Here is a 19,394-nt window from a genome sequence, read left to right on the forward strand (position 1 = left end):
CTGTTAGATATGAATGTGAATTTGCGTAATACTGAAATTATTAATTGTAAACTAATAAACCTCCTAAATGGGGCATGGAACTTTGCAAACAGTTCTAGCAGTAAAAATGCTTGTAATGGATAACCCAATGCCACACAGTTTTCTTCATCAAATCGTGTGTGATGTAGTCGATAAAAGTAAACGGTTAACCAAGCAGAGCGTGTGTGATAGTTACACGTATCACACACGAGCCTATACATAAACCTATGTGGGATGTATATACGAACAGAAACATTTTCCCTGGATTGACTCTTTGGGATGTACATAAGAATGGAAACGTATTCCTTGGATTGACTTTGTGTGATATACATACCTACGGAAATGTTTTTCTGGGATTCACCGTGTGGGATGTACATACCTACGGAAATGTTTTCTGGGATTCACCGTGTGGGATGTACATACCTATGGAAATGATTGGTTTCCGTGGGTCACCCGATCGCACACGAACTCATTTGGTGTCCCAGGAGGGCTTATCCCCGACGGTTTCTGGGTCGTGTGGGAAGGACCCCCTAATTGCCTACACTCACTAGGTGACAGTTCCAAATGCCGTTGCGGAAAGGTGTTTTAAACCGTTTGTATAGCACCGACGCATACCAGTGATGGATCATTCAAAGAAGGAGTTCTTGCCTGTATTACAAGGTGTAAAGTTGAGTAAGACTCAAAACCCGACCACCGCAGAAGATAGAAAGAGAATGAAAGTCATTCCCTATGCCTCAGTCATAGGTTCTATAAAGTATGCCACGCTATGTACCAAACCTGTTGAGTTTGGAAAGGGGGTACGATATTGATCCAGGAGTGGATCACTATATAGCGGTCAAAGTTATCCTTAGTTACCTAAGAGGACTAAGGAAATATTTCTCGGTTATGGAAGTGATAAAGAGTTTGTCATAAAGAAATACGTCGATACAAACTTTTTCACTGATCCAGATGACTCTGAGTCTCAATCTGGATACATATTGACAGTTGGAGCAATTAGCTAGAGTAGATCCATGCAGAGCATTGTAGACATAGAATATTTGCAAAATACACACGGCTCTGAATGTGTCAGACCCATTGACTAAACTTCTCTCACGAGCAAAACATGATCACACGTTACTACTCTTTGGGTGTTAATCACATAGCAAAGTGAACTAGATTATTGACTCTAGTAAACCCTTTGGATGCTGGTCACATGACGATGTGAACTATGGGTGTTAATCACGTACAGATGTGAACTATTGATGTTAAATCACATGGCGGTGTGAACTAGATTATTTACTCCAGTGCAAGTGGGAGAGTGAAGGAAATATTCCCTAGAGGCAATAATAAAGTTATTATTTATTTCCTTATTTAATGATAAATGTTTATTATTCTTGCTAGAATTGTATTAACCAGAAACTTAGTACATGTGTGAATACATAGACAAAACATAGTGTCCCTAGTATGCATCTTCTTGACTAGCTCATTAATCAAAGATGGTTAAGTTTCCTAAACATAACATGTGTTGTAATTTGATGAATGGGATCACATCATTAGGAGAATGATGTGATGGACATGACCCGTCCGTTAGCTTATCATTATGATCGTTACAGTTTCATTGCTACTGCTTTATTCATGACATATACATGTTCCTCAGACTATGAGATTATGCAACTCCCGAATACCGGAGGAACACTTTGTGTGCTACCAAATGCCACAACGTAAAAGGGTGATTATAAAGGTGCTCTACAGGTGTCTCCGAAGGTGTTTGTTGGGTTGGCAAAGATCGAGATTAGGATTTGTCACTCCATGTTTCAGAGAGGTATCTCCGGGCCCTCTCGGTAATGCTCATCAATATAAGCCTTGCAAGCATTGTAAGTAATGAGTTAGTGGCAGGATGAAGTATTACGGAACAAGTAAAGAGACTTTCTGGTAACGAGATTGAACTAGGTATGATGATACCGACGATCGAATCTCGGGCAAGTAACATACCGATGACAAAGGGAACAATGTATGTTGTTATGCGGTTTGACCGATAAAGATCTTCAAAGAATATGTGGGAGCCAATGTGAGCATCCAGGTTCCGCTATTGGTCATTGACCGGAGATGTGTCTCGGTCATGTATTCATAGTTCTCGAACCTGTAGGGTCCGCATGCTTAACGTTTGATGACAATTTGTATTATGAGTTATGTGATTTGATGAACCAAAGTTTGTTTGAAGTCCCGGATGAGATCACGGATATGACGTGGAGTCTTTAAATGGTCGATTCATAAAGATTGATATATTGGAACGCTATAATCGGACATCGAAATGGTTCCGTAGAAGTTCGGGTATTTCCGGAAGTACTGGGAGGTTACCGGAACTCCCCGAGAGAAGTTATGGGCCTTATGGGCCATAAGAGGGAAGCACACCAGTCCACAAGGGGCTGGTGCGTCCCCTTGGGCAGGAGGCCGATTAGGACTAGGAGAAGGGGGCCGACCCCCCCTTTCCTTCTCCTTCTCCCTTCCCCCTTTCCTACTCCGTGTGGGAGGTGGAATCCTAGTAGGACTAGGGAGTCCTAGTAGGACTCCACACCTTGGCATGCCCCCCTAAGGTCGGATGCCTCTCCCTCTCCCTCTCCCTCCTTTATATACGAGGGCACGGGGCTCCCTAGAACACACAATTTGATCTTTTAGCCGTGTGCGGTGCCCCCTCCACAGTTACACACCTCAGTCATATCGTCGTAGTTCTTAGGCGAAGCCCTGCGCTGGTAACTTCATCATCACCATCGCCACGCCATCCTGCTAACGAAACTCTCCCTCGGCCTCAACTGGATCAAGAGTACGAGCGTCGTCATTGAGCTGGATGTGTGCTGAACGCGGAGGTGCCATACTTTCGGTACTTGTATCGGTTGGATGACATTACATCAAGCAAGGTTTCATGTTTTTATGATCATTTTTTAATTTTTTGGAATAACAATGCCATGGCACTCGATGCATGTACATGCATGTGTCCATGCCGTGTGACCAATATTTTTTAAAATTCCTTCTAATTTTCTGCACATGGAATTAACTCGCACACAATTACTCAAATATGATTTTCAAACCGTTATGGTTAGCCGTAGCATGTACATCTAGTTTAAATTTGAATTACGTACGGTCATTAAATAACTAGGAAATCACTTACATCCCTTTAAAAGGTCAAATGACCCCTGAAATTTTCCAAATTTTCACATGAAAGTTAGTGTTAGTGCACATTACACGTAGAAAATTTTTGAAGGCCGTAAGAGGAAGCTATCTGCCGTTCGTCATCAAACATGCATTGTTCCCTCTCAGAACCACGAGCCTTCTAGTGAGTTCACTACAAAAATACACTTCCATGATGACACGTGTTTGTCACAGTAGGTCACGTTCTTTGTCATGCTTGTACATCCATGACGATTTTATGACAGAATCAAGATAGTCATACATGTATTGTCGTAGAAGTGTTCCATGACATTACCAAAACTATCATCACAGAAGTGTCCACTTCCATGACGATAAATCGCGCGTTATAGAAGTACTTTCGTCAAGGGTGACCGACACGTGGCTTCCACCATAATGGAACGCCGTTAAGCTATTGGGTCCAGTTTTGGATTAGATAACCCGTTAACAGCCCCGACCAATGGGGATTTTCCATGTGTAAAATCATCATTGGCTTGAGGAAACACATGTCAGCTCACCGTTGGGTCAGATGTCATCCACTCATTGGACCCAAGGCGCCTATGATACGTCGACACGTGGCATGACCCAATAGAGGCCCATTCCCGTGAAAAGGCCGACCTATTTGACTTGGTCAAAAGGTGGCGGGCCGGCCCACGGAAAGCCTGTTAACAACCTGTTCGCATATATCCCATTTATAGCTCGCTAACCCAGGGCCCGTCACGACCTCTCTGAATTGGGCCCAGTAGCGTCATCTGGGCCGTCCAATATGATTCCATCCCATTTTAACTTCCAACCCATGTATGTCCCATGACGTCTTTCAGCCCATATGAGGCCCTTTGTAACTCTTGGCCCATTAACGGCCCATGGTGAAACTAGCCCGTAATGAATAGTGTATCACTTTATACCCATTAACGGCCCATTATTCCATTGGGCCATTTCCAGCCCATGTTATCTTTCTGCCTTCCTAGGGCCCATTTATTCTTGGGCTCATTTCCAGTATTCGGTTACTTACGACCCGTTACTGTCATTTTCTGCTTGTGGGCCAAATTCAGCCCGTGGTTACAGTCGGCCCATTTGTGGCCCGTTAATACGTTGGGCCGTTTTCATGTAAAAAACACCCCGTTGGGCTGTTTTCATAGAGTTATCAAATACGGCCTATTAACGGTCCATTATGGTCTTTGGATAGTACGACCCATGATTGGCGAAATGATGATACGCCCCGTAGAAGCCATGGATTCTACGACCCGTAAAAGGCCCATGGATCGTACGACATGTAGAAGGCCCATGGATTGTACGGCCCGTAGAAGGCCCATGGATCATACGACACGTATAAGGCCCATGGATCCTACGGCCCGTATAGAAGGCCAATGGATCCTACGGCCCGTAGAAGGCCCATGGATCATATGGCCCGTTGGAGCCCATGGTTACAACAGTCTGTGTGTCCCCATGATTATTTTGGCCTAGTTTCCAAAAATAGGTTATTGTGGCCACTAGAAAACACAAAAAAAGAACTGGAGTGACTACAAGAAAACAACTAAACAAGATAATAAGGAAATAAATAAGCAAGCAGTTAACACTAGCCCATTACCGCTATTACACATATTACATCCACTGGGCATCAAAGTTCGCCATCAGTACAAATATAGGAAACAAAGCAGCATATTACATACACTAGCCGTCAAAATCGGCCACCAGTGCAAATAAACGCGGCAGCAAAACAAGAGCATAACTGAAACAACTTCAGAAGAGCTCAAGTAATGTTATCCTAGGTTTCCACCATGCTAGCAATAAGCTTAGCAAGCTTATTAGCTTTGTCCTGTTTGGCGCTAAAATCCTCCAACGCTTGTTGTTGCACCAGAAAGTATGCATCTGAATGCTCCAAGGACTTTCGCAGTCCTTCCTGTCGGTGTTCTGGGAACGGGGGTACCCAGACTTGCCTGCCTGCGGCCTGCAGCGTGGCCCAAGGAGTGGCCCAGTACATCCCATCTTCGTCAACACAAGCTCAAGAGCCTCGCGAGGGGCCAAGCCTCGCGGGGCGGACGACAGGAAGCTTCCTCAGGCGTAGCCTCGTCAGGCTGGCTCGCGAGGAGGCGGAGAGATCAAGGCGGGGTACCTCATGAGGTGCCCGCGATGCAAGCCATGACGACCGAAGCCAGGCGGGCACCGGCCTGCGTAGTGTCCTTGTTTCCTCTTTGGTGCAAAGGGGCAAGCGCATGCGAAGGTATCAAGCAAAGGCTACCATTTTGGTGCAACGAGACCAAGACCAGCAGAACGGCAGGATGGAGGTCATCGTGGAGCCCAGGAAGGCGTCATCGTCAGAGTCTTTGGCAGGCGAGGACCAACTTTAGTCAGGATAACTGTACTAGATGTTCCCCTTCAAAATGGCGAATTGTTGGCGCCCTTCCCACTCAATATTTGGGAAGAGGACCAGGGCCTTGCTCTATAAATAGGGCTAGCCACCACAGTAGAAAGGGATTGGGATCCAATCCTTCCCAAGAGTCATCACCTCCGCAAGAACATCCCTCGCGAGGCTATTCTTCCTTTGTATTGTTCCTCATCAGCCCCTGAGGCAGTCCACACACCACACACACTGGAGTAGGGTATTAAACCACCATGGTGGCCTGAACCAGTATAAACCTCGCATCCCTTGTGTTGTTCTCCGTGTAGCCTAGATCCTTTGCGAAGCGACAAGACGTGAGCCGGTAGGGGGAGTGATCTCCGCGTGCACCCCAGAGTTCGAACCTTAAGGGTCTACCGGAACCCAAAATCCGACATTTGGCGTGCCTGGTAGGGGTGCGCCGGAATCACGCCTTCCGCTGTCTTGTGTTTCGCCGTCTGTCGCATCTATGTCTGACGCTCGTCACGCCCGCGCCGAGCGTCGGGCTGCCCTCGCGGCCCATGTCGCCCAGACGGCCCTCGTTGGAGGGCCTCCCCGTCGTTCCCCGTCGCCTGCCGCCCACGCCGCCACCGGTCCGGCGGGGTACGAGCAGCAGGCGTCGTCTTTGCATCCCTCGGCGCGGCGGGAAGGCCGCACCACTACCCCGTCGCTGACTCCAGCAGGCTCGTCATCGCACGACCGTCGCGCTCCTGCGGACGCGCACGCCGCCCTACTCTTGGCACGAGAGCTCCTACACTATCGTCCCGTCTGTTGGGGAACGTAGCAGAAATTCAAAATTTTCCTACGTGTCACCAAGATCTATCTATGGAGAAACCAGCAACGAGGGGAAGGAGAGTGCATCTACATACCCTTGTAGATCGCTAAGCGGAAGCGTTCAAGAGAACGGGGTTGAAGGAGTCGTACTCGTCGTGATCCAAATCGCCGGAGATCCTAGTGCCGAACGGACGGCACCTCCACGTTCAACACACGTACAGCCCGGTGACGTCTCCCATGCCTTGATCCAGCAAGGAGAGAGGGAGAGGTTGAGGAAGACTCCATCCAGCAGCAGCACAACGACGTGGTGGTGGTGGAGGAGCGTGGCAATCCTGCAGGGCTTCGCCAAGCACCTGCGGGAGAGGAGGAGGTGTCACGGGAGGGAGGGAGGCGCCAGGGCTTCAGGTGCGGCTGCCCTTCCCTGCCCTCCCTTTATATAGGGGCAAGGGAGAGGGGGGAGGCGCAGCCTTGCCCCTTCCTCCAAGGAAGGGGTGTGTCCAAGGGGGGGGGGAGGAGTCCATCCTCCCCAAGGCACCTCGGAGGTGCCTTCCCCCTTGAGGACTCTCCCCTTTTTCTTATATCTTGGCGCATGGGCCTCTTGGGGCTGGTGCCCTTGGCCCATATAGGCCAAGGCGCACCCCCTACAGCCCATGTGCCCCCCCGGGGCAGGTGGACCCCCGGACCCCTTTCGGCACTCCCGGTACAATACCGATAAAGTGCGAAACTTTTCCGGCGACCAAAATAAGACTTCCCATATATAAATATTTACCTCCGGACCATTCCGGAACTCCTCGTGACGTCCGGGATCTCATCCGGGACTCCGAACAACATTCGGTAACCACATACAAACTTCCTTTATAACCCTAGCGTCATCGAACCTTAAGTGTGTAGACCCTACGAGTTCGGGAACCATGCAGACATGACCGAGACAACTCTCCGGCCAATAACCAACAGCGGGATCTGGATACCCATGTTGGCTCCCACATGTTCCACGATGATCTCACCGGATGAACCACGATGTCAAGGACTCAATCAATCCCGTATACAATTCCCTTTGTCTAGCGGTATTGTACTTGCCCGAGATTCGATCGTCGGTATACCGATACCTTGTTCAATCTCGTTACCGGCAAGTCTCTTTACTCGTTCCGTAACACATCATCCCGTGATCAACCCCTTGGTCACATTGTGCACATTATGATGATGTCCTACCGAGTGGGCCCAGAGATACCTCTCCGTTTACATGGAGTGACAAATCCCAGTCTCGATTCGTGCCAACCCAACAGACACTTTCGGAGATACCTGTAGTGCACCTTTATAGCCACCCAGTTACGTTGTGACGTTTGGTACACCAAAAGCATTCCTACGGTATCCGGGAGTTGCACAATCTCGTGGTCTAAGGAAAAGATACTTGACATTAGAAAAGCTTTAGCATACGAACTACACGATCTTTGTGCTAGGCTTAGGATTGGGTCTTGTCCATCACATCATTCTTCTAATGATGTGATCCCGTTATCAACGACATCCAATGTCCATGGTTAGGAAACCGTAACCATCTATTGATCAACGAGCTAGTCAATAGAGGCTTGCTAGGGACATGGTGTTGTCTATGTATCCACACATGTATCTGAGTTTCCTTTCAATACAATTATAGCATGGATAATAAACGATTATCATGAACAAGGAAATATAATAATAACTAATTTATTATTGCCTCTAGGGCATATTTCCAACAGTCTCCCACTTGCACTAGAGTCAATAATCTAGTTCACATTGCCATGTGATCAACACTGATAGGTCACATCGCCATGTGACCAACATCCAAAGAGTTTACTAGTGTCTTAAACTAGTTCACATCACCATGTGATTAAGTCTCAATGAGTTCTTGGGTTTGATCATGTTTTGCTTGCAAGAGAAGTTTCAGTCAACGGGTCTGCAACATTCAGATCCGTATGTACTTCGCAAATCTCTAAGTCATATTGTAAATGCTGCTTCTACGCTCCACTTGAAGCTATTCCAAATGGTTGCTCCACTATACGTATCCGGTTTGCTACTCAGAGTCACTCGGATAGGTGTTAAAGCTTGTATCGACGTAACCCTTTACGCCGAACTCTTTATCACCTCCATAATCGAGAAACATGTCCTTATTTACTCCAAGGACAATTTTGACCGCTGTCCAATGATCCATTCCTGGATCATTCTTGTACCCCTTGACTGACTCATGGCAAGGCACAATTCCGGTGCGGTACACAGCATAGCATACTATAGAGCCTACGTCTAAAGCATAGGGGACAACCTTCGTCCTTTCTCTCTTTTCTGCCGTGGTCGAGCTTTAAGTCTTAACTTCATACCTTACATCTCAGGCAAGAACACCTTCTTTGACTGATCCATCTTGAACACTTCAAGATCATGTCAAGGTATATGCTCATTTGAAAGTACCATTAAGCGGTTTTGATCTATCCTCATAGATCTTGATGCTCAATGTTCAAGTAGCTTAATCCAGGTTTTCACTTGAAAAACACTTTTCAAATAACCCTATATGCTTTACAAAAAATTCTACATCATTTCTGATCATCAATATGTCAACTACATATACTCATCAGAAATTCTATAGTGCTCCCACTCACTTCTTTGGAAATACAAGTTTCTCATAAACTTTGTATAAACCCAAAATCTTTGATCATTTCATAAAAGCGTATATTCCAACTCCGAGATGCTTACTCCAGTCCTTAGAAGGATCGCTGGAGCCAGCATACCTTTTAGCATCCTTAGGATCGACAAAAACTTTCTGATTGTATCACATACAACCTTTCCTTACAAAACTGGTAAGGAAACTCGTTTTTGTCATCCATCTGCCTGATTTCATAAATGCAGCTAATGCTAACATGATTCCGACGGACTTAAGCATCGCTACGAATGAGAAAATCTCATCGTAGTCAACTCCTTGAACTTGTGAAAAACTCTTTGCCACAAGTCGAGCTTCATAGACGGTGACATTACCGTCCACGTCCGTCTTCTTCTTAAAGATCCATTTATCTCAATGGCTTGCCGATCAACGGGCATGTCCACCAAAGTCCATGCTTTGTTCTGATACATGGATCCTATCTCGGATTTCATGGCTTCTAACCATTTGTTGGAATATGAGCCCACCATTGCTTCTCCATAGCTCGTAGGTTCATTGTTGTCTAGCAACATGACATTCAAGACAGGATCACCGTACTGCTCCGAAGCAGTACGCGTCCTTGTCGTCCTACGAGGTTCGGTAGTGACTTGATCCGAAGTTTCATGATCACTATCATAAGCTTCTACTTCAATTGGTGTAGGTGCCACAGGAACAACTTCCTGTGCCCTGCTACACACTAGTTGAAGTGATGGTTCAATAACCTCATCAAGTCTCCACCATCCTCCCACTCAATTCTTTTGAGAGAAACTTTTCCTCGAGAAAGGACCCGTTTCTAGAAACAATCCCTATTGCTTTCGGATCTGAATTAGGAGGTATACCCAACCGTTTTGGGTATCCTATGAAGATGCATTTATCCGTTTTGGGTTCGAGCTTATCACGATGAAACTTTTTCACATAAGCGTCGCAGCCCCAAACTTTTAAGAAACGACAACTTAGGTTTCTCCAAACCATAGTTCAAACAGTGCCGTCTCAACGGAATTACGTGGTGCCCTATTAATGTGAGTGCGGTTGTCTCTAATGCCTAACCCATGAACGATAGTGGTAATTCGATAAGAGACGTCATAGTACGCACCATATCCAGTAGGGTGCAACTATGATGTTCGGACACCACATCACACTATGGTGTTCCAGGCGGTATTAATTGTGAAACAATATCCACAATGTATTAATTGCGTGCCAAAGCTCGTAACTCAAATACTCATCTCTATGATCATATCATAGACATTTTATCCTCTTGTCACAATGATCTTCAACTTCACTCTGAAATTACTTGAACTATTCAATAATTCAGACTTGTGTTTCATCAAGTAAATATACTCAACATCTACTCGAATCATCTGTGAAGTAAGAACATAACAATATTCACTGCATGCCTCAGCACTCATTGGACTGCACACATAAAAAATGTGTTACTTCCTACAATTTGCTTTCTTGTTCCATTTTACTGAAAACGAGGCTTTCAGTCATCTTGCCCATGTGGTATGATTTGCATATCTCAAGTGATTCAAAATCAAGTGAGTCCAAACGATCCATCTGCATGGAGTTCCTTCATGCGTATACACCAATAGACATGGCTCGCATGTCTCAAACTTTTCAAAAACGAGTGAGTCCAAAGATCCATCAACATGGAGCTTCTTCATGCGTTTTACACCAATATGACTTACATGGCAGTGCCACAAGTAAGTGGTACTATCATTACTATCTTATATCTTTTGGCATGAAAATGTGTATTACTACGATCGAGATTCAATAAACCATTCCTTTAGGTGCAAGACCATTGAAGGTATTATTGAAATAAATAGAGTAACCATTATTCTCCTTAAATGAATAACCGTATTGCGATAGACATAATCCAATCATGTCTATGCTCAACGCAAACACCAAATGACAATTATTCAGGTTTAATACTAATCTTGATGGTAGAGGGAGCGTGCGATGTTTGATCACATCAAACTTGGAAACACTTCCAACACATATCGTCAGCTCACCTTTAGCTAGTCTCCGATTATTCCGTAGCTCTTTTATTTCGAGTTACTAACACTTAGCAACCGAACCGGTATCTAATACCCTGGTGCTACTAGGAGTACTAGTAAAGTACACATTAACATAATGTATATCCAATATACTTCTATCGACCTTGCCAGCCTTCTCATCTAGGGTAATTCTGCTCTAGTGGTTGTTCCCCTTATTACAGAAGCACTCAGTCTCGGGTTAAGGTTCAACCTTGGGTTTCTTCACTAGAGCAGCAGCTGATTTGCCGTTTCATGAAGTATCCCTTCTTGCCCTTGCCCTTCTTGAAACTAGTGGTTTCACCAACCATCAACAATTGATGCTCCTTCTTGATTTCTACTTTCGCGGTGTCAGACATCGCGAATATCTCAAGGATCATCATATCTATCCCTGATAGGTTATAGTTCATCACGAAGCTCTAGCAGCTTGGTGGCAATGACTTTGGAGAAACATCACTATCTCATCTGGAAGATCAACTCCCACTTGATTCAAGTGATTGTTGCACTCAGACAATCTGATCACAAGCTCAACGATTGAGCTTTTCTCCTTTAGTTTGCAGGCTAAGAAAATCGTCGGAGGTCTCATACCTCTTGACGTGGGCACGAGCCTAAAATCCCAATTTCAGCCCTCGAAACATCTCATATGTTCCGCGACGTTTCGAAAACATCTTTGGTGCCTCTACTCTAAACCATTTAACTGAACTATCACGTAGTTATCAAAACGTGTATGTCCGATGTTCGCAACATCCACAAACAACGTTTGGGGTTCAACACACTGAGCGGTGCATTTAGGACATAAGCTTTCTATTGTCCGCATAATCGCTACTATCAACTTTCAACTATATTTTCTCTAGGAACATATCTAAACAGTGGAACTAAAGCGCAAGCTTACGACATAATTTGCAAAGATCTTTTGACTATGTTCAGGATAATTAAGTTCATCTTATGAACTCCCACTCAGATAGACATCCCTCTAGTCATCTAAGTGATTACATGATCCGAGTCAACTAGGCCGTGTCCGATCATCACGTGAGACGGACTAGTCATCATTGGTGAACATCTTCATGTTGATCGTATCTACTATACGACTCATGCTCGACCTTTCGGTCTCTGTGTTCCGAGGCCATGTCTGTACATGCTAGGCTCGTCAAGTTAACACTAGTGTTTCGCGTGTGTGAATCTGTCTTACACCCGTTGTATGTGAACGTAAGAATCCATCACACCCGATCATCACGTGGTGCTTAGAAATGACGAACTTTCGCAACGGTGCACAGTTAGGGGGAACACTTTCTTGAAATTTTAATGAGGGACCATCTTATTTACTACCGTCGTTCTAAGCAAATAAGATGTATAAACATGATAAACATCACATTCAATCAAATAGTGACATGATATGGCCAATATCATATTGCTCCTTTTGATCTCCATCTTCGGGGCTCCATGATCATCATCGTCACCGGCATGACACCATGATCTCCATCATCGTGTCTCCATGAAGTTGTCTCGCCAACTTATTACTTCTACTACTATGGCTACCGGTTAGCAATAAAGTAAAGTAATTACATGGCGTTGTTCAATGACACGCAGGTCATACAATAAATAAAGACAACTCCTATGGCTCCTGCCGGTTGTCATACTCATCGACATGCAAGTCGTGATTCCTATTACAAGAACATGATCAATCTCATACATCACATATCATTCATCACATTCTTCTTGGCCATATCACATCACATAGCATACCCTGCAAAAACAAGTTAGACGTCCTCTAATTGTTGTTTGCATGTTTTACGTGGCTGCTATGGGTTTCTAGCAAGAACGTTTCTTACCTATGCAAAACCACAACGTGATATGCCAATTGCTATTTACCCTTCATAAGGACCCTTTTCATCGAATCCGTTCCGACTAAAGTGGGAGAGACTGGCACCCGCTAGCCACCTTATGCACCAAGTGCATGTCAGTCGGTGGAACCTGTCTCACGTAAGAGTACGTGTAAGGTCGGTCCGGGCCGCTTCATCCCACAATACCATCGAAACAAGATTGGACTAGTAACGGTAAGCATATTGAACAACGCCCACAACTACTTTGTGTTCTACTCGTGCAAAGAATCTACGCAATAGACCTAGCTCATCATTCCACTGTTGGGGAACGTAGCAGAAATTCAAAATTTTCCTACGTGTCACCAAGATCTATCTATGGAGAAACCAGCAACGAGGGGAAGGAGAGTGCATCTACATACCCTTGTAGATCACTAAGCGGAAGCGTTCAAGAGAATGGGGTAGAAGGAGTCGTACTCGTCGTGATCCAAATCGCCGGAGATCCTAGTGCCGAACGGACGGCACCTCCACGTTCAACACACGTACAGCCCGGTGACGTCTCCCATGCCTTGATCCAGCAAGGAGAGAGGGAGAGGCTGAGGAAGACTCCATCCAGCAGCAGCACAACGGCGTGGTGGTGGTGGAGGAGCGTGGCAATCCTGCAGGGCTTCGCCAAGCACCTGCGGGAGAGGAGGAGGTGTCACGGGAGGGAGGGAGGCGCCAGGGCTTCAGGTGCGGCTGCCCTTCCCTCCCCTCCCTTTATATAGGGGCAAGGGAGAGGGGGGAGGCGCAGCCTTGCCCCTTCCTCCAAGGAAGGGGTGCGGCCAAGGGAGGGGAGGAGTCCATCCTCCCCAAGGCACCTCGGAGGTGCCTTCCCCCTTGAGGACTCTCCCCTTTTTCTTATATCTTGGTGCATGGGCCTCTTGGGGCTGGTGCCCTTGGCCCATATAGGCCAAGGCGCACCCCCTACAGCCCATGTGGCCCCCCGGGGCAGGTGGACCCCCCGGTGGACCCCCGGACCCCTTTCGGCACTCCCGGTACAATACCGATAAAGTGCGAAACTTTTCCGGCGACCAACATAAGACTTCCCATATATAAATCTTTACCTCCGGACCATTCCGGAACTCCTCGTGACGTCCGGGATCTCATCCGGGACTCCGAACAACATTCGGTAAGCACATACAAACTTCCTTTATAACCCTAGCGTCATCGAACCTTAAGTGTGTAGACCCTACGAGTTCGGGAACCATGTAGACATGACCGAGACAACTCTCCGGCCAATAACAAATAGCGGGATCTGGATACCCATGTTGGCTCCCACATGTTCCATGATGATCTCACCGGATGAACCACGATGTCAAGGACTCAATCAATCCCGTATACAATTCCCTTTGTCTAGCGGTATTGTACTTGCCCGAGATTCGATCGTCGGTATACCGATACCTTGTTCAATCTCGTTACCGGCAAGTCCCTTTACTCGTTCCGTAACACATCATCCCGTGATCAACCCCTTGGTCACATTGTGCACATTATGATGATGTCCTACCGAGTGGGCCCAGAGATACCTCTCCGTTTACACAGAGTGACAAATCCCAGTCTCGATTCGTGCCAACCCAACAGACACTTTCGGAGATACCTATAGTGCACCTTTATAGCCACCCAGTTATGTTGTGACGTTTGGTACACCCAAAGCATTCCTACGGTATCCGGGAGTTGCACAATCTCATGGTCTAAGGAAAAGATACTTGACATTAGAAAAGCTTTAGCATACGAACTACACGATCTTTGTGCTAGGCTTAGGATTGGGTCTTGTCCATCACATCATTCTTCTAATGATGTGATCCCGTTATCAACGACATCCAATGTCCATGGTTAGGAAACCGTAACCCTCTATTGATCAACGAGCTAGTCAATAGAGGCTTGCTAGGGACATGGTGTTGTCTATGTATCCACACATGTATCTGAGTTTCCTTTCAATACAATTATAGCATGGATAATAAACGATTATCATGAACAAGGAAATATAATAATAACTAATTTATTATTGCCTCTAGGGCATATTTCCAACACCGTCAACGACCTCTATGAGGAATGGCTCGCCCACATCACCGAGCTTGTCAACGCCGCAGGGGGTTCCCCTGCACCATCCCTCTCGCTGCATCGCCCCCCGCCCTGCATGGGCAACGCAGCTCTGGAGGCGCCTCCGCCGCCTCCCCCTCAAGAAGGCGCCCTGGCCCCAAGGCGCGCGGCCCCTGGACGGGACCCGCTCCATCTAGCGCCAGTGCAGCAAGAGAAGAGCTGCCAAGAGATCCCTCATCCTCAAGAAGCTGCCCGTGTGCTCCCCGCACCGGCACGTCATGACCGCGCCCCTGCTCCAGCGCGCCAAGACCCCACGCTGCTCCTGGCGGCGGCGCGTGGAGACCTCCAAGATCAAGCCCTTTGCCACCAAAGGCCTCCAGTGGCCACTGCAGGCTGCCATGCCTTCACCGCCGAGCTGCGCAGCGTGGCCTGGCCGGGAAAGTTCAAGCCAGATCTGCCCCCGCGCTACGACAACACGGCTGACCCTGTGGAGTTCCTACAGCTCTACAAGCTGGGCATCGAAGCCGCCCACGGGGACGAGAAGGTCATGGCAAACTTGTTTCCCATGGCGCTCAAGTACGGTGCCCGCACCTAGCTCCTAAACCTGGCTCCTGGCACGATTTCCTCCTGGGACGAGATGCGCACTCGCTTCATCGCCAACTTCCAAGGCACTCGCGACTGGCCCCTGGCCATGAGCGACCTCCGCCGCATCAAGCAACAGTCAGGGGAGACCCTGCAAAAGTACATCTAGAGCTTCAACAACGCTTGCCTCAAGATCCCCAAGGTGACTGAGGAGGCCATCATCTCAGCCTTCTCTCACGGCGTGCATGACATCAAGATGAAAGAGGAGCTAGCAATCCATGAAGACCTGTGCACATCCCTGGAGCTGTTCAACTTGGCGACCAAGTGCGCCAGAGCTGAGGAAGGGCGCCTCTCCCTCCTCGAGCTTCCGGCTGCTGATCCAGAAGAGAAGAAGCCCAAGGTCAAGGACGTGAAGCGCAATGGGGCTGCTGTGCTTGCAGCAGAGCCAGACACCAAGCAAGGCAAGGACCAGCCTGAGTCATCCAAGGGCAGCCGGTACTGCATGTACCATGACCTCCACACCCACAACACCAACGAATGCCAAGAGCTCAGGGCTATGCGAGATGTGCGTGCCGGCCGACGCCCCGAGCGCAATGATTGGGGCTATGGCCGAGGAGGAGGAAGAGGTGGAGGACGATGGGAAGACCGTGGCCCTCACCAAGGGTGGCGTGACCGACCTCACGAGGACCACTGGCAGGACCAGCCTCGCGAGGGAGGCTGGAGGGATCAGCCTCGTGAGGATCGCCCACAGGGCAACGCAGGCCTCCCTCCTCTGCCACCTCAGCCGAGGAGGAATGAAGACCATCATCAGGACGAAGGGGCTGGGGGCTTCCAGGAGCCGCGTGCAATCGCTTGCATCCTGGGCGGCGCTCAGGCCCCAGCCTCTCAGCGCATCTTCAGACAGCTTGCTCGCGAGATGAATGCAGTCCTCCCCAAGCTTGAGGCCACACGCCCTCTCAGGTGGTCAGCGTGCGCTATCACATTCAGCTCAGCGGATCAGCTCAAGTGCGCAGCCACGGCCGGAGTCCTCCCAATGCTTTGCTCCTCGATCATCAGCAATGTGCAAGTCACCAGGACCCTTATCGATGCTGGAGCAGGACTCAACATCCTGTCCGTCGAAACATTTAACAATCTCCAAGTGCCATACAATCAGCTCCAGCCAACCAAGCCTTTCTCAAGAGTCACTGATGGTTCCACCGTTCCAATAGGGCAGGTTCGCCTTCCCGTCACCTTTGGGCAGCGCGACAACTACCCCACCGAGCTCATTGACTTCGACGTCGCCCACATTCGCCTGCCATACAATGCCATCCTCGGGTACCCAGCCCTGGCCAAGTTCATGGCAGTGACTCATCACGGCTACAATGTCCTCAAGATGCCAGGAAGCGGTGGAGTCATCACAGTGCCTTGTGAGGAGAGGGACGCAGTGTGTTCCCTTGAGCGTGCTTTCCAAGCCGCGGCAATCGAAGACCCAGAGCACAGGAGCGGAAGACTTCCCGAGGCAGTCCCTAAGAAGAAGAAGGCATCACCTGGTCCGAACCCTCGGGAGGCAGGCCCTTCTAGTGGCGTAGTGCCAGGATCCGCACCAGTTCAAGGGGCGCCTCCTTCTGTCGCATAGGAAGGCGCGCCCGGCGCCCTCCTCGGGCAAGGCTCGGGGGCTCTCTCCTGGAGGGCCATCGACTTTGCCAAGACCACGAGGGAGGCGCTCGGGCACCACTTGGAGGCGTGCTTCAAAGCGCGTTTTCCTCATGAAGGAACAAGGCAAGGAGGGCCAAACCCTCGGGAGTTCATCAACGAGATCGTTCAGGAGCTGCAGGAGTCAAGAGTCATGAGTGGCAGCCACCGCTTACCCGCTGTAGCTCCCTATCCAGGCGAGGATGGTGGGTTGCACGTCTGCATCAACGTACTAGGGCTCAACCGAGCCGCCTCTCAGGAGCGCTTCTGGCCCTCGCGTGTGGGACGCTGCGAGGGTCCACCCCACAGCTTTGTTCGCATGCCTTTTGGCCTGCCGAACGCGGCTACCGCGCGTCAGCGTCTTATGAGGAGCACTCTGGAGGCTCAGGAGGTCAGGCATTCCGTAGTCCTGACAGAAGTGGAGTTGGTCCTTGAAGAGCCGCCTGCGCCCCTGGAGCCTCCCGAGGCTCCTGGGCCTGGGGGCTCGTGAGGATCGGTTTCCACAGCGCGCATCGTCAGCTACTTCAGCATCCCTTCATCTCCAACATCATCATGTGACATCCTTCGAGTTTCATTTTCAGCTGGGAGCGCCCCCAGGGATGCATCATTCCCAGGCCGCGTGGGTCCGTCCCCGCGACATGTATCCCTTTTGTTTATGCCTTTAGGTTACTTTGTTGGGGGCGCCCCTCGGGCTGCATTATCCCCAAGCTGCTCGGGCCTGACTCAGCGGCATGTATCTCTCTCGCGTTTATTTAGGTCGTGCATTTGACCCGCCATGATTATTACTTAATGCCTGTGACGGCACCCTTCTCCCCTCATGCCAGCCGCTTGCACGTTAAAAGGGGGGTACCTGAGCATCGCGACTCATGGACTCTTACTGGCTCTCCAGCCCTCATCTCCTGGCCTTGTCCACGGCATCGCGACCTGGCATACCAGCGATGACTGAGCTCACTCAAGGGTTGGGACCCGAGGACGTAGAGCATCGGCATCTAACCAAACTTGCAGAAACACATTATAAACAAAGGCCAGAGCCAGGCGCAACCTGCCTTGAGGTAGGGCCCCGTGAGTCCTACACTGGCTCACGGGTGCCCAGATACACCTCGTCAAGCCCTACCGTGCCAGCCACGTGTCAGGGCGGGGTTGTACACGCCCTGGGGGCTCCTCCCGGAGGGGAGCCCCCTCCCATGCACCAGTTGAAGCACCATGCTCCGCGCTGACTGACGACACTGCCGAGGAGCGGCTATGCCCGTTCACATACGGAAGCGCTATGCTCCGCACTGGTGATAAACAAGTGAGGGTGGCCCACGGCCGCATCAACCTCAGGGACCCTAGAGCTCAGTGCCTGGCCTTATCGTAATGCCTCCCCTCGGGAGTGCCATGCGAGGGGGCTGGGCACGGGGGCTGCGCCTGGGCCACGCCTGGGCACACGCCACCCAGCCAGGCCCCTCGGGCCTGGTTCGTCGCTTGCCCCTCCCCGAGCGGAGCCAAGGTATGAAGGCCGTTTGAACGTCAAAGGGGACTCCTGAGCATCGCGACTCAGGAGCCTAACTGGTCACGTAGCCCCTCACTCCTTGGTCCCGTCCTGGTTTCCGGTCGGGGTTAATGGCAGTTGAGGTATGCGCGGGGCTGGGCCCTGCCAATGTAGAACGGTAGATCCACTCCTATGCCTCCCCTCCCTACTTGCTGTTTCCGCGTCAAGGGGGATTCCTGAGCATCGCGACTCAAGAGCCTAACTAGTCACGTAGCCCCTCACTCCTTGGTCCCGTCCTGGTTTGCGGTCGGGGCTAACGGCGGCTGAGGTATGCGCGGGGCCGGGCTCTGCCGACGTAGAACACAAGCAAGTAGGAAGGAAAAACGCAAATATCAAGGAATTCAAAAGCAAATATTACAGTCCATAGGTTGTCTTCACAACGCCAAACACAAGTTTAAACGCCTCCATGAGGCATGATGCATCTTGCAGGAACTAAAACAGGACAGGAGCCGCGAAGGGGTCACTTTCCGGCTGGTGGTGGAGTTGCGCTGGGCGGCTCCACCTCGTGAAGCCCCAGGGTTGGTAGCATCTCACCTTGGCTTGTAGCTGAAGATGCGGAACTTCGCCAGCAGGGCTTCCGCTCGACCCTTCACTGCCTCAGCAGCGGCAGCGGCAAGCTCGCCGCTCGCAGGCTCCAGCAGGCTATCAAGATCGACGTTGTGGTCGCAAAGATAGACGTGGGTGAAGACACGTG

The sequence above is a fragment of the Triticum aestivum genome, chromosome 1B (genome assembly GCF_018294505.1).
Source record: "Triticum aestivum cultivar Chinese Spring chromosome 1B, IWGSC CS RefSeq v2.1, whole genome shotgun sequence".
NCBI classification, from domain to species: Eukaryota; Viridiplantae; Streptophyta; class Magnoliopsida; order Poales; family Poaceae; genus Triticum; species Triticum aestivum.